Source organism: Pogona vitticeps, chromosome 4, assembly GCF_051106095.1.
Source record: "Pogona vitticeps strain Pit_001003342236 chromosome 4, PviZW2.1, whole genome shotgun sequence".
Classification (NCBI taxonomy): domain Eukaryota; kingdom Metazoa; phylum Chordata; class Lepidosauria; order Squamata; family Agamidae; genus Pogona; species Pogona vitticeps.
This window is the reverse complement of record NC_135786.1, coordinates 216,149,965-216,166,351: the sequence shown is the minus strand read 5'-3', so window position 1 is coordinate 216,166,351 and position 16,387 is coordinate 216,149,965. Positions and strand designations below refer to the sequence as shown.

Sequence of the window (16,387 nt, the reverse complement as noted above, 5' to 3'; positions counted from 1 at the left end):
GATTCCAGCCATTAAACATGTTTACTGTCTATCAATAATGATGAAAGAATATGTTTGTCTGTCTTGGCTGAAGTCAGTGGCATAGCATAGGTTGCCAGCACCTTGGGTAAGGCTAGTACTGAGCCCGCTAACCCATGAACCTTTAGCTTGGAATTTCATGAAACCAGTAAACACCAGCATCCAAAACAAACAAGGACAGCTGCTTCGAGCAAGAGCAACAAACACTGAGTTTCTAATTAGTCCTCCTAATCAAGGAAACATCGTCTTAAGACTCAGAAAATTTCAATGATTTGCCAGAGCAAGGCAAGAAAGATATAGAAGGCAATACATTCAGCTTGCGACAGAGCTAGACATCTGAGTTTAGTTTTAAACAACATTGCATGTATTTTATTTCACAGTAATTTGGGCAAAACTACCAAATCTTACATAGTGCTTCCTGGAGGGTGAAAAGTGTGAGGAAGGTCACGTCTGTTTCATTCTTAGAGAATGACTGTACCCAGACAGGGACAGCTATGATTAATGCAGACCCAAGACGTGAGGGAGAGGAAATGCCATTTCCAAATTCACTTTATTAAAGATCTGTAGGAAATTACAGGCCACTTTATTAGCAACCTCCGAAATGCATAAAGGCTTTTTGTTTTGTTTTGTTAACATGCATGTAGAGTTGAAACCCCACAGCTGTGTTAGTTGTTTAGTAAAAACCAATACAGTACTTTCATAGCACTTCATCCTACACACTCTTCAGATTTACTCTTTTGGCATTGTGAAAGTGATTATATGTAACTTGGTGCTAACTGCCCACCAGCATGGCAAGTGTGCTTACATAACTTCAGGCGACAAGCAGCACTCTTGATTGCTAGGCAGGGACTTTTAGAAATTGTTGCTTGCCTTAGCCAAGTCTGGAAAAAAACCAAAGAACAAGAAAAGAAAAGAAAAAGAAACCCCAGACTAAAAAAAAAATCACACCAACCCAGTTTCTTCTCAGTTCAAAAACGTTTGATTAAAATTTGAAATATATGATTGTTTTCATATATGATAATATGTAATTACAGGATCCAGAGTTCTGGAATAGACACTGCCTGGGGGATTCCAGATTGTGGGATTTGTAGTCCAAAAAACACAACAAATTGCCAAGGTCACTGAGGAGGTACACTCTGCTCTCCAAGATGAGCATCACAGCAAAGGGCCTTGTGGCACAGTGGTTAAACTGAAGCACTGCATTCAAGACCTTGCTGACAACCTGAGTTTGATCCTGATGGTAGCCAGCTCAAGGTTGATTCAGTCAGCCATCTTTCTAAGATTGGTAAATTAAGGACCCAGTTCACTGAGGGGGTAATGTTTAGCCTGCATAATTTAATTGTAAACTGCCCAGAGAATGCTTTAAGCATTCTCTTTGCTTTTTGCTTTGTAAGCAGTGTGCCATCACCCATCAGCCAGAGATAAAGCTGTTCCACGTCTTGTTTTTCATTTCCCACTCCAAGTCCCCATTCCTCATCTCATCTATTGGATGATGAACTTTTGAGTGGCAACCAGCAGCTACTTGATCCATCAAGGCTGATGAGGGACTGCCCCACTTCCAGCTCATGCTACTCTTGAGTCAGCTGACTCCTGCTTGCCTTCTTAATACAGGTGGAGGGTTAGAACGTGCACTTGTTTTCTCCTCCTTCTCTCTGTATGAATGGTGATGTGAGAGGAAAAAGGGAGAGAAGAGGGAGGGAGGCAGCAATGGCGGCAGCAGCACATAAGAACATTTCTAGTTTGGTGAAGGTATATGTTTCAGCACTTCTGCTGAGTTGTAGCATGAATGAATAGCTGGGGTGAGACAATCAATGGCTGATAGAATGCTTGCCTGCATCTGTGCATGCGTGTCTGTGAAAGCTTAGTTATCTACAAGGGCATGTATGTGTATAAATGCTCAGCTTCCATATGTCTCTCTATCATCCCTTGCAGACGTACCCACCATTGGCTGTATGATGTCTACCCACCACTTATAATAAGTGCCATCACACACAGTTCTTAGAAGATCTCAGGCGCTTCATGTGGGGCTCTTCCCACTGTTGGTGCTGCTTCCTTCCACCAGTGGAATGGAAGGGGAAATGATTCCTTCTCTCCCATATATCCCCCAATGTGTCCTTGAAACCTGCTTCCAGAGAGCTGCAAAACCCTCTAAAGCAGGCTTTAGGTTGGCACTAAAGAGGTGAGATAAGAGAAGGGGAAGGAAAGGACCAGCAGGTCTCTGTCCGCAAGTTTCTGTGACATTTCAAAGGTAATGCGATGAGCAGAAACAAAATTACTTTATTGGTGTAAGAAGTCTTGTTTTCTTTTTTCACTTTGAAAGTTAAAGTTAAGCCATTTTTACAGACAAGCAGACTGGTGATCTGTGTCATTTTGGTGACCCTGTGCCCTTACTGACTTACTCCTGCACCGTGAGGCTGTAAAAGCTGTAAAAGTTTGGCTCATCTGGCAATTTTTGAGGCAGCAATGGGGAATTCATTTTGATCTGTGATATAGATTTAATTGGATTGCCACAGAATGTCAGAATTTTTCAATAGGAAAGCAAGGAAGGAAAGCACCGTTCAATTAAAGTGACAGGACTGAGGTTACAAAAAAGTATAGATGGACAGGAAGGTTATAAAGCTTCTAGTTCATTAAAAACCTCCCCACTTCTGACTTCTGCAAGTTTCCAAAAGAAAGACAGAAGCAGCTAATTAACTCTGGGGAAGTCTCAGTACATTCCTGTACTGCAGTGAGTCCTGGACCCTTTGTGCATGGCAAGAGAGGAAGCTGAACACGTTCCATATGCGTTGTCTCTGATGCATTTTTGGTATCACCTGGCAGGACAAAGTTCCAAATAGAGTAGTCCTAGAATGAGCTGGAATTTTTAGCATGTATACATTACTGAAACAGCGATGTCTGCGTTGGCTTGGGCATATTGTGAGAATGGCTGATGGTTGGATTCCAAAAGATCTCCTGTATGGAGAATTAGTGCAGGGAAATCGTCCCAGACAGAGACCACAGCTGCGATACAAGGATATCTGCAAGCGGGATCTGAAAGAATGGACCTCAACAGATGGGAAACCTTGACATCTGAGTGTTCAGCCTGGAGGCAGGTGGTGCATCATGGCCTCTCCCAATTTGGAGAGGCACTTGTTCAGCAGGCCGAGGCAAAAGGCAGTCTCAAAAGGAGCAAAATCAGGGAGCTGGACAGGGGACAGATTGTATTTGTCTTCAGTGTGGAAGGGATGGTCACTCTCAAATTGGCCTTCTCAGCCACACTAGACGCTGTTCCAAGTCCTCTATTCAGAGCACGTTACCATAGTCTCTCGAGACTGAAGGATAATGTTGAATCCCTTAATATGCAGAGCCAAATCTCAAGCACTTTTTATTTCCCTCAGCTGATCACTATTACTCTTAGTTACTTTTGTGCTTCTCCATCCCCTCATGTTCAAAGGCCAGGTTGCCTGTGGTCTCCCTTTTCCTCTTCCTCCATTCTTCCTGGCAGGCATTGGCTCAGGGTGGATTGCTTTTTTTTTTTAATTTTTTAATTTTACTTTCAAAACTATTGGGTAATGGGGAAGGAATACAAAAGGCAAAGGGCAGTGGGGGGGATGGAAAAAGGGTTTTGAGAATAAGAAAACATCAAATGCATAATCATTCAATCTTTCATATCAAGTATATAAACATCTAATCTATTCATGTTCCAATAAAGGTTCATCTTTCTTCTTCTTTTTCTTCTTCTTCTTTTAACTATTTTGTCTATGTATTAACCTCTTTAGCTTTCAACTTATACGTGTAATACAGCTTAAATCTATGTTATTCCCACAGCATCAGAACACCAAGGCCAATTGTGAAATATATCCCCTCTTTCACCCTCCTTTTTTCTTGAGAATACACTCAACAGACCCAAAATAATATAAATTCTGCTCTCCCCTCCCCTTTCCTCCCTGTGCTTGTTTTGTTTCTGCGACTCTTTTTTCTTCCATATTTTAAAAGGGGGAACAATATCATTCAAAGTTTGCTTTTCAACCTCAATTTTCTTATCTGCTATTGCTACATCGCTTACTGGGTGGCCCTCCATCCCTTGTATATTATCTGATATCTTCATCAATACAGCCGGTTCTGAGATCTCTTTTTGGTGTAATTTAACCTCCGCTACCTTCCCTCCCCTAGAGCCTCCAATCACGTCTTCCATCTGGTCAATATAATAATTTACCTGCATGAATTTTTGCAACAGTGACATCTGAAAAGAGGTTTTCCAGTCTAGCCACCGATCTGTAATTTTCTCAGGGGGAGGTTCCATTTTCTGTTTCCACTATTTTCACTTAAAATTCCCTCTCCCCTTTACCCCAATACACATCCAATATTTCTAATATTTCACCTTGCAACTATACAATATTAGCAATAAGATAGCAGGTACATTCAAGTAAGAGATGGAATCTAAAACATGAATCTCTCAAGTGTCTTTATAGTCCAGTCCTTTTCCACGTCGCTGATAACTTTCAGACCGGTTGCTTCTTCTTTTCCCTTCTTTTCTCTTCTCCAAGTTTGTTTTAACCTTCACCCGGCAAGACTCTATTATTAGAATGTCATTTGTCAAGATCCCAGTTCAGTTCAAACCACATAGCCCCCAGTTCACAGCTCACAGTACGTTCTTCTCCCTTTTACTTCCAGAAGCTTCCTTCTCCTCCCCCGAAAAGGGAGGTCCAGCAATCAGGATCCCGGCAAATATATTACCCACGGAAAGCAGAGTCCCACACAGTCTAAAAATATATATCCAAAGAGGAAAAGGGTCCAAAGTGAACAGCTTGCAACAGAATTTATTTTTTCAAAGCCTGTCAGTTGATTCTTCAAGAGTTATTTTTCATCCTTTAATGGAGACACGAGCTATTTCTGCCTGGCTGTTCCTTTAGAAATGACTCGACCTTCAGCTTGAGTAAAAGCTGGTATGCTAGGAATGCCGCTCCTTATCTCATTCGGTCATAAATTTGCACACAATCACTTGTTCTTTATTTAATGAGGTTTTTCATAGAACAAGGGCTTCCACTTACTTTGATGTATACTTTCGCCGTGCTTCTGTTTTCCCGTCTTCGTCTGTGCTGATGTGAATTTCCAGAAGAAAGAAAAATCGAGTTGCTGCCCAATCTTCTAACTTCTTTGGCTCACGAACTGCTGCAGAAGGGTCTCTCCTGACTCTTCCTTGGCTCCCCCGTTTCTGGGAGGGTCCCAGACCGAAGTGGTTCTAGCTTTTCCCAGGAGCTATTCCCGAGAGCTGCTAGCTTCACCAAGACAAAGCTCCTCCTCCGGCTCAGGGTGGATTGCTGTAAGGCATTTCCATTATGGCAGTGGCATGGTGGATTGTGGAAGATTGCACAGTTCCATTGCATTAATAGAGATGTAGCACTGAGCTGCAGAGGAGGAGGAGGAGGCCTGCTTGTTGACCTGCCCACCAGTTCTACCTGAATCCTGTGTTCACCTTGTACTGGGTGCAGAGATACCTGCCAAAGGCAAATGGGATACTCCGATGGCAGAAGATGGAAGGCATGTGTGCTGGGCACATTTAATGCTGCTTGCCTGAGGTGATAAAATTGCCAATTATGACTCTGACAAAACAAAATGGATCATCTGAGCTTGGAATCTGTCAGTCCACCACCTGAACAAAAGGTTGTTGTTGTTTTTAATGGGTGTGGGATGATTTCTAGATAAAGGTCTGTGAGCAGTCTCTGAAGAATGTTTGGGAACAATCTAATCTTGCATTCAGAATAGCAATCTGACAAGCCAAAGTGTGTGACGTAAACTGAAACTTTTAGTAAGGGTACGGTCCGCAAGATTATGTAAGGAAATTTACCTCTGTACAGAAAAGTTACAGTAGAAACATTGCATCTTTATTTATTTATTTATTTATTTATTTATTTATTTATTTATTTATTTATTTATTTATTTATTTATTTATTTATTTATTTAATTTATACCCCGCCTATCTGGCCCACCGGACCACTCTAGGCGGCTTATATGAGAGATATAAGATAGGTCATATAAAATAGTATTTGTTATCCCATGGAACCCATAACCTTCCTATACAGAGAGTCTGGCCTTGATCATTACACCAGTTATTTGTCTCACGTGCTTTCATGCGTGCCTGTTGCAGATCAGAACAAATGTTGTATAATATGCATGTTTTCTGTCAGTGGTGCGATTTGGTCATTTGAATCTCTTGATTTTAGTCACTAACTTATGGGGGGGGCTCTTTAGGTGGCTATGTGAAAAGTGCCACATCTCTTCAAAATGTGGAGAGATACATCAGAATGGTCTATTCATAGCATCAAATTGCAGCCAGTATAGTTAGGAAATGCTGAACTCAGGAACATAAAAAATAGAGGAAGCTATTCTCCACTGAGTCAGAATCTCATTCTACCTAGCTCAGCATTATTTATTTATTTATTTATTTATTTATTTATTTATTTATTTATTTATTTACTTACTTACTTACTGTATTTTTTGCACCATAAGACTCACTTTTTTCCCACAAAACAGGGGTGTGGAAAGTCTGTGCGTCTTATGGAGTGAAGAAAACAGATTATATTTTCCTGTTTTCTTCTCCTAAAAAATTGGTGCGTCTTATGGAAAGGTGCGTCTTATGGAGCGAAAAATACGGTACTTACTTACTTATTCATTCATTCATTCATTCATTCATTCATTCATTCCATTTATACCCCGCCTATCTGGCAATTACGACTACTCTAGGCAGCTGTTATCAACAGTAACCATGGTATCAGATAGAGTTCTTTCCTAACCCTATCTAGAGATGCTTGGAATTGAACCTGGGATCTTCTACATGGGAAGCATGTGTGCTATCAGTGAGCCATGGATGATCTATGGTGCAGCTAGGTAACTTTTAGACTGTATTGGGACCCCAGTGTTTAAACAACAATGTGTATTACTGTGAGAAGTGAGAGTCCACTAGGAGGAGCAATTCAGGCAGGAAAAGAGGAATATATATACGTAAGAGGGGAAGTGAAGACAGAAAGGCTGTCTAAGGAATGTTGGATAGCTGAGGAGGCTAAGGGGAAAGCAAACCGGGTCAAAATAATTAAGGAAGAGCCATGGACAGGTGAATGGGTCCCTTTGAAGATGCCTAAAGAGGTAGCCGAGAAGGAGTGGAGAGAAATGCAAGTAAGAAAGCCCCTATATTGTAGAGAAATGGCAAAAAGAGAAGCTAGAAAAAGAGAAAGGGAAAAATTCTAGAGAGAGGTGAATAGCTGGGAGAATAACAAATGTCTACCTTCCTTTGGATCAGTCCTGGGATGACCAAGATTTCCCCCCCCCCCAGGGTGTGAAAAGACACATGAATGAAAGTATGGAAGCCCGACATAGGATGGGTTTTTCACCAATAAGCACTTCTAAGCCTGCAGAAGTAATATCCACTCCATTAGTTTCAGATATGTTATTACTAGTTGACTATCTAATTAATCCTGTTAACGAGTTGGTATGTGTTAAAGGAGAAACATGGAACCTGGGAGAGGGAATCCTGATTTGAGTTATGTAGCTGAGGAGAAAGTAACTTCTGTCGTTCCATTGAATAAATGTGTTGAAATAAAGAAGGAGTCTGTGCTTTGTGAAGGGAAGGTTGCCTGAACCAGACAATTGCTTTGTTCATTTTAGAATTCTGAGACTGAGCTGTGAGGCATTTAGGAACCTGCCAGCTCATTCTGATGAATGAGCTTTTGACCTTCTGCTCTGAGGTCCCACCCCAATACTGCTACTGCTTCTGCTCTGAACAAACAAGATGACTTTTTCCATATTGCACAGGTGGTCTACTTGTGGCTAGGGCCTGAGTTACAGATGGGAAACTCATATTCGTCTCCCAGAAGAGACAAATATGAATATTACCACCACAGGTGCCTGGGCCAATTGGACCCTCCCCCAGAACCGGGCTGTCCATTTACCGCTTGCAGCACGGCCACTGTTGTTCACACTGTGCCAATCATGGACGTAGTTCAGCCAGGGCCTCCCTGCCTCCCTGTGGTGCTGACTACTCAGCAGCTGAGCACGGAGACTTGCCATCCCACCTCCTCGCCAGATTGATCAGCAGCGCTGGGAGGCAGAGAAGCCTTGGCCAGGCTACTTTCTCAATTGGCTCACTGCAAATGACGATGGCCCCGCACACCATGCCATGAGTGGTAGGTCTGGTTTTGGGGGGAGGATGGGTCTAATCAATTGGCCATGTATGGTGGCGATATCCATATTGGTTTCTCCCAAGAGAGGTATATGAATAGCTCATATCTAGGTTGGAAACATTATTAGGGGTGCCAATTCATTAGCATAAAATCATCATGGTTATCTAAATTTGGTGGTCTCAACAAGTCATGAAAATCTAATTAATTTGTTGATTAATGTGTTAAATAGGTAAAGTTTAAATTATTACCTACAGTAGCTGAAAGTGGCTGTAATGATCTAATATGATGAGAAGTGGTAAAATAATGGTATTTGGCACTTTAACAACAAGATAAAAAAATTGTTATTTGAATAACATCTTGTATGCTTGACCTATGTTGGTTTTCTGGGTGACCACACATAGATTGTTGTCCTTTGGACATTTCTGTTAGACTAGTTCACCTTTTCCAAAGAAATAGCTTAGATTTTTTTTGGTTCTCCTTAATCTGCAAGGGATGGCCAACTCCGAGTGTGCTTCCATGCTGACCTTCAGCATACCTGTAGAAGCCGGCTCTAGGAGAGTCTGTACTCAAGTGTAAGTTTTATGCTGAATAAATTTTTGAAAGCAATAATCTTTTCCTTTTATCTTATTATGATCATCCTTAGTGATTACTTGTAATTCACATCCATAAGCTTACCTTTCTAGGTCGGTGTACTCTGCTAACATAATTACAAACTTTCTTTTATTTTCCTGTGAATGAGCAGTGTGGTGGAAGGGCTTAGGTGGTGGTGGGAAAGTCTCTTGAGAAAAGTGCTTTGTTTTATTTTTAGATGTCTGCCAATCAGGATGTGTTGTGCTAGTGGCCATCAAGAAGGTTCAGCATCTGTCATCATGTTTTTCTTGCATACATCCATACGTATACTATTCACACATGTTGGCCATTGAGTGAGCAAGAACATAATGCTTCTATTCACTGTAGATACTTTATGTAGCATTTTATTTCTCCAAATCCCATAACTGTCCATTCTGGGAGGTCTACTTCTTAGCTGCATGCCTAAATTGTGCTCACCTGGAGAAATGCCTGTTTTCAATGCTTCATGGCTTACAATAGGCGAAGCTCCAACCTACTTTCCTGTTAGAAAAGGAAGTTACCATAATGGGTGCTGGGAGCTTGGCCTGTCCTAGGCTATTAAGCATTTCAGCCAGGCTTCTCTTTAGGTGTTGCTGATTACAGAGGCTTTTTCTCTGTATAAAGAAAGCTCTGTGGGAGCATTACAGTGGTGCATTGACTTACAAATGTCCCGAAATTTTGCTTCTACTTGTGACCAGAGCTTTGAGTTATGAACAGAAAAAGGCAGGGTAAAAAGGTGGTGAATTCAAATTGCTAACTGTAGGTGGTGACAAGGCTGTTCTTTGTAGTTCTTCCGTCCTAGCAGTTAGAGAGTGTGTGATCTGAGGAGGCTTCGGACTGCCAGGTAAGGTAAGGTGCTGCTTTCTGCTTTTAAAAAACTGTTATGGGTGGGTTTTGCAGTGTGGTTTTGGGCTGGGTGGTGGGATTATGTTTCTATGCTGTGATGGGTGTTGCAGGATTTATTTGTTTCTTGGGGGTTTCCCCCATTTCTGATGGGTCTTGCAGGGTTTGTTTGGTTTTTGGGTTTTCCCCTCATTTCCAATGGATATTGCAGTCTCTTTGCTTTTGGGTTTTTTCCCCTATATTTCCGATGGGTCTTGCAGAGTTTGTTTTTTGTTTTTCCCCCATTTCCAATGGTCTTGCATGGTTTGTTTGCTTTTTGCTTTGCTTTTTGTTTTTTGCATTTCCAAAGGGTCTTGCATGGTTTGTTTGCTTCCCCCCCCCAAGCCGGAATGGATTAATTTGTTTCCGATGGGTCTTGTGGGGTTTGTTTGCTTTTTGCTTTGCTTTTTTTGCATTTCTGAAGGGTCTTGCACGGTTTGTTTGCTTTTCTCCCCGCCCTACTTCAGCCAGAATGGACTAATCAGTTTCCGATGGGTCTTGCAGTGTTTTTTTTTTTTTTTTTTTTGTGATTTCCTTCCTCGGCCGGAACAGGTTAATTGCATTCCTATGGGAAATGGTGCTTCGATTTACAACCATTTCGAGTTATGACTCGAGTTCCGGAACCAATTACGTTCATAAGTTGAAGCACCACTGTACTTTGCTGCTCTGGTTCAGGAGCAGTAAAGTTGCCCTGGTATAGGAGCAGTCATGCTGTTGTGTTATACTGGTTTGTGAGTAACCAGTTACTGTATATGGATATGCTGTTACATTATCATATTATGCTGTTATGTTAAGCTGTTATGCTGAAGATAAGCTGTTTAAGTTACATATGTAAATACAGAGTATTTTTCTAAATGATGTTTGGCCTGTTTTAGGTTTTGCATCCGGAGTTAAAGGAAGAGCACTGACTTCTGTTAAGTTTCCACCAGTTCTCTCCAGGGAGCCACAGTCTTTCTTGAATTAGCTTTAAAAGTTTCTGCTAGTCCATGTTTATGTACACACGTTCAAAGTATAGAAGATATACTCTCGACATAAAGTTCTATTTATTTTTTTTAAGTAACTGTGTTTGTCTAACAAGCTAAAAACCAGGGAAGATGACTCTGTGTGGCAATTATTAATTACAATTTGCTTCAAAAGGTATGAGAACCAAAAACCCAATTTTGGTAGCTTTTACTAGTAGCCAGACAGAGATTCCCAGTGTGTTGTAGTGGTGTTAAGGGCCAGGGCTCTGGAAAACAAGGTCTGAATCCTCACTTGGCTGTTGAAACTCACAGGGGAGGGGATGGAACGGGTAAAACCACTCCTTAAATATCTCCCTTACCTTGAAAGCCCTATTAAGGTTGCTATAAATCGGTTCCATCTTGACAGCACAAAACAAGAAGAGACACCAATACAGATCTGGATATCTACCTCTTTAGACTGTAGTTTCCAGAATCATCCAGCCAATGTGGCCCAAATGACAATTTTTCTGATCTCCCTCCTCCCCACATGCTAGAGAGGGGGCAGTAAGAGAGAGAGGGAGAGAGAGATTAATAAGGCTGCTTCATAGGCATAATTAGATAAATTCTGGCCATGAGTACAGGGGCATTCATTATCTCTTCTAGGCAAACTGTCTTAGTAACTGTCAGTCATGCATAAAACGTTGTCCCGGAAGATGCAAGGAGGGCATGCTTTGCGATACCATAAAGGAAATGGCCTTCATTAGGTGCTGCTAAAAATATTGCCAAAGGAGCAACTCAAATGACCTTTCTGGCTGCACTCAGCTTAATAAGCTAAGTTAATGTCAGTTTGAGTTTAAATTTTGTTAATGTCACCTTGAGTTTGAATTTGGAGTTAATACAGTACTCTGCTCACTTCAGACTTCAAAGTTCATAAAGCTGTGGAATTGTTTGAGGGATTTTGTCCAGTAGCATTTCCATTTCACCAGTCCTTTGGGTTAAAGAGCTTCAACTATTCAACATGGACTGATGGAAGAAATTTATCCGAGTCTTCTGGGAACAAATTAACAGGGGTCCAAGTGTCTGTCTGTCAGCCTTTGGCCTTCTCCTACTTCCCCAGCTTGGGAATAATTTAAAAATAAACAGGCTGTATTAGCAACTATGTGCAGCTTTCCTGCCCCCACCCCAGAAGAAAAGATCCGATATTAAATGAGCTTTTTAGCTCAGTGGTTCTTAACCTTTGTTACTCGGATGCTTTTGAACTGCAACTCCCAGAAACCCCAGTCAGGACAGCTGGTGGTGAAGGCTTCTGGGAGTTGCAGTCCAAAACTCCTGAGTAACCCAAGGTTAAGAACCAGTGTTTTAGCTGACTGAAGCAGAAATAATGATGCTTCTTTTTGATGCTGCTAGTTTGAAAACCAGAGGAACAACTTCCACACCATCAGGACTGGCACAAGCTCACCCACCACCTGAGCCAGGAAGAGGAGTACTGCCAGTGCTTCCTTGCTGTTGTTGTGTGGCAACACTCATGGGAGAGGAAAAGGAGGGCAGGAAAAGGTAGTAGTGGTAATAGTAGCTCCTTGCCACTCCCCTGTTTCTAGCACAGTTGCCACTCAGATAAGGTAAAGGTTCCCCTTGACATTTAGTCCAGTTGTGTCCAACTCTAGGGGGTGGTGCTCATCCCTGTCTCCAAGCCACAGAGCCAGCGTTTGTCTGTAGATAGTTTCTTTGGTCACGTGGCCAGCGCGACTGGACACGGAACACCATTACCTTCCCACCGAGGTGGTACCTATTTATCTACTTGCATTTTTACATCCTTTCGAACTGCTAGATTGGCAGGAGCTGGGACAAGCGACGGGAGCTCCCTCCGTCACATGGATTTGATCTTATGACTGCTGGCCTTCCAACCTTTCAGCAGAGAGGCTTCTGTGGTTTAACCCGCAGTGGCACCACATCCCTCTTGCCACTCAGATAGGTATGTGGATAATCCTTGGCTCCAAAGGGCACAGGTGTTTTGGAGGAAACAGCCCTGTTGGATGGGGAGGGTTGGGGGGGGGGTTATTTTGTTTTCCTACATTGCATGCTATCTCTAGTAGATGTGGCTGTGAAGGACCTTTCTGGACTGGAGTGACTGTCAACAATAAGTTAATTGTTTTCTCCTGCCTCTGAAAGAGAGACCCACCTCTCTGCTCTGTGTCTCCTTTCCCTCTCTTGAGTCTTTTGAAGCAGTCTGTTGTTTTGTTAGTTTGCTGTTGATCTGTTTACAACTGTACAGTAAGTAAAGAAATGTACTAATGTCTCAGAGTGATTTGTTGAGACTGTAAGAGCCAGTTAATGAGAAAGGGATGGTCTCTGGGGATCTTGAAGCTATTCTGCCCTATGAATCCCTGCACTTTTGCTGTGCAGCTAAATGACTTGTGTAGCTAAACTCTGCACAAACCTCTCCCATAGCACCTTGACCCTGAGGCCCCTCAGAGCCAGGCATTATTCACACAGCTGACTAAGAAGCAGCCATGCTATGAAGGTGGAGATTTAAAGAAGGAGGCGTGCAGGGGTAGGTGGGTAGGTGGCGGCAGCTCTGATATCACAGCCTGAGCACTCTGCCAACTGTGGAGGTACTGTCTTACACCAGATAACGGTTAGGACAGGCCTGGATAGTATAATAGTATGTCCTTTGTTCTCTGCAAAGCTGTTATCTTTTCTGGTAGAGTAGAAAGATGTTTATATGGGCACAAGTGATGTTATCCTTAATATCTGAGAATACTGAAAAGAGGATCTGCATCATTAAGTTCTATAATGAAATTGGAGAGGAAGGCTTGAGTTGGAGGAACTCAAGATCCCTTCCCGTTCAGTGATTCAGCAGTGTAAGTTTGGGATGGGAATAACAGAAGGGATACTATGCCTAAATCCAATTATTAGTCACAATTAGTACAGACCTCTTGAATCAATGGGACTTATTTATGTGTTGATGCACCATCACATTTCATGCATAGATGCTAGATGCTACTAAGGATTTTGGCCTTTTAAGTTTGTAGATTTGCTAGGCAATTTAGCATTGTCAGGTAAAACCACGACCCAAATACTCTGCCTTCTGCTGAACAAATTTCTTGGGATAGCCAGACTTTTCTGAAAGGTGACAACCTTATAGGAACCAGTGTTTAGGGCCCCTCCTTGCTACAGGAAATGACTACTTCAAGTATTTTATGAAGAAGCCATCAGCTTAGTTTTAGATGCATAATTCCAACAGGGAGAGACTGAGGCAAGATCATACTAGAATTGAGAGAGATTTGTAGGAGATGTGGAAACATCTATAGAAAGCCAGCCCATCATGAAGCCAAACTGGGAGCAGAGATCTGTTGGATGGTTAATGCTGTAAATCTGCATCCACGCTGAATGTATGTGTGTCAGGATAAGCTTCCCTCAACTCATGCCAATGAAAATAAAATATAATTAAACAGGCTGTTCAACGGATAGAAGTTTTGGGGATACTAAGATGACAGCTGACCACTAGAGACTGGGATTTGGGACACATGGCTTATGTCTGTGCTCCCTGTCCTCCAGTTTGTCTTGAATTTGCAGAACTGGGATCTGACAGCACAGTAACAGCCGTGCACATTTTAAAAAAAATAAACACACAAGAACCTTACCCTTTTCACTGCTTGGTAACAATTCTACTTCCAAGTCATGTCCCTTCCCCTCTCTTGCCTTCTCCTTCAAGAGAACCTCTTCATCTTGATTTATTAATCTTCCAGCAGTGCTATTTGGTTTCTTTCTTTTTGAAAAAGAGTTTCCATTTCTGTTTTGTTTATTTCTCTTTGAAAGAGGACTTCCATTTATCCTTGGCGAAGTGGAGGCTGCAGTTCATGCTGGAGCATTTCCTTTCCTTCCCCCTGGAGAGCAGTTTTAGTTTCTTTTTATAAAGCTTCTTGTTTCTCCTTCATTGCTTTCTTTCTCTGAGTTTCTTAATGTGCCTGGTACCCTAGGATGATGTCAGAGAAGAAAGAGTGGGGAGGAGCCCCAGTGTAAGAGGGACCTGTGACAGCCAAAAACTCAGGAGAGCAAAGAAGACGAAACACAACAGCTTTTTAAAAAGAAAAGAAAACCAGAAGCTGCACAAGGGAGACAGGAGAGGAAAAGTATAGAGGGAGGAGAGAGCGAAATTGTGAAGGGAATTGGAATGATGGACTTCAGAAGATCAAGTAATGTCACAGGAGTAACCTTTCTCTCTCTCTTTTTTTTTTTTTTGGATCTTTTTTTTTATTATTTAGGAACAGGGATAGAGGGTACAAAAAGAAAGAGAGGATAGGAAAGGAAAAAAGGTTTTGGGGGATAGGAGAGCATAAAGTATAACATCATCCAATCAATTCATATTACTAATACATATCAACTTTTTTCTTTTTCACAGTTTGATTACCCTCCTGCTTTTATCTTATCATTTAATTTTAATTTTATTCTATGTTATTCCAACATTGTCTGGTAGCTGCTGCCATTTATACAATACATCCCATCGTTCAGTTTCTTTTTGAATTGAACAGTCTTTCAGCCCATCTGACAGAATATCCATTTTTTTCACTTCCCATATTTTCACCATAAAATTATCTGGTTTCAGTATCTCTGCCTCCTTAAGATTTTTGTCATAATGCTTTTTAATTTTGGAAGCTGCATGGGTCACTGGATAACTCTCTACTGCATTCATATTACCTGGTGTCATGTCTAATACAGACGATTCTAAAGTCTGTATAACTTCATTTAAGTTTTGTTTGGCATCTACTGTCCCCTCTTTCGTCCCTTTCATCAAATCTTCTATTTTGCTAAGACCTGCATTCACTTGCTGGAACCCTGATAATATTAGCCTTTGTATATTAATCTGCCATTCCTTTTCTATTTCTTGCACCACTATTCCAGAACTTTGGGATTGAACAGACCAAGTCTCCATTTGTTCTTTTGAATTTTTGGGGTCCATCTCAGGCTTTGGGGTTTGTATAAATACCACAATAATCACCCCCTAGAAATCCTTCCACAGTTTCCACAATTTTATCAACAATTCAAACCCCTCATCATAAACCTCCCCTTAGATCTCCCTCCAATCTTTGTCCAAATATTGTAGTATAAAAATCAACTTTTAGCCCAGCAAATACAATATCAATTAGAACCGTGACGCAGTTATTTCTTCTTCTCCTGAGTTCAGCAAGCTTCTATTATTAAACTCACACGCGGTCACAAACAAAACAACAGTCACAGAGTCTCAAACTGTCCAGTAGATTGTCCTTGGAGCTCGTCTTGTGATCTTCATTAACCCCTTAATGCTCCTTAGTCCAGTCGGCCACGTCAGCTCCTTCTCCCGAAAACCACCAGATTCTATTATTTATAGTTCACAAAGTCCAGAGAAGGCAAAGAGTAACGTATCCCAGCCACACTGCATCCACCGAAGTCTCTTAAATCCAGTCAGACGGTGTTGCTGTCTGGGATTCTTCTCCAGAAACATAAGATTTATTTTTCCATCTCAGACTCTCGGCTTTAGAATCAGCCTGGTGTTTTAATAGTTCACTTGGAGAAGCTTAGTTTCGCTTTTGAGTCAGACTGATAAGATAAACTCGCCGCTGCATTTATTCTTTCAGCCAAATATTTTCATTCTTATTTCAGCTTAATGAGGCTGTTTCATAAATCAGAGGCTTTGGCTTACTTACTTGTTATATATTTTTAGTTTATATTGATTGCTCTCCTCTCCCCCGGTAAAGGGTTCCTCGCGGCTCAGTGCCAAAAAATGGCGCCCGCTCCAGTCCG

General features: G+C 41.6%; 1 long non-coding RNA gene across 1 annotated transcript in view; it reads right to left on the bottom strand.

Moving 5' to 3' along the window:
• LOC140706976 (uncharacterized) overlaps nt 1–14,336 on the bottom strand; it is a 30,595-nt gene extending 16,259 nt beyond the window's left edge. The window contains exon 1 of the long non-coding RNA XR_013545348.1: nt 14,251–14,336. This is a non-coding gene — a long non-coding RNA (uncharacterized LOC140706976). The remainder of the gene's footprint in view (nt 1–14,250) is intronic.
• Nucleotides 14,337–16,387: the final 2,051 nt, after the last annotated feature.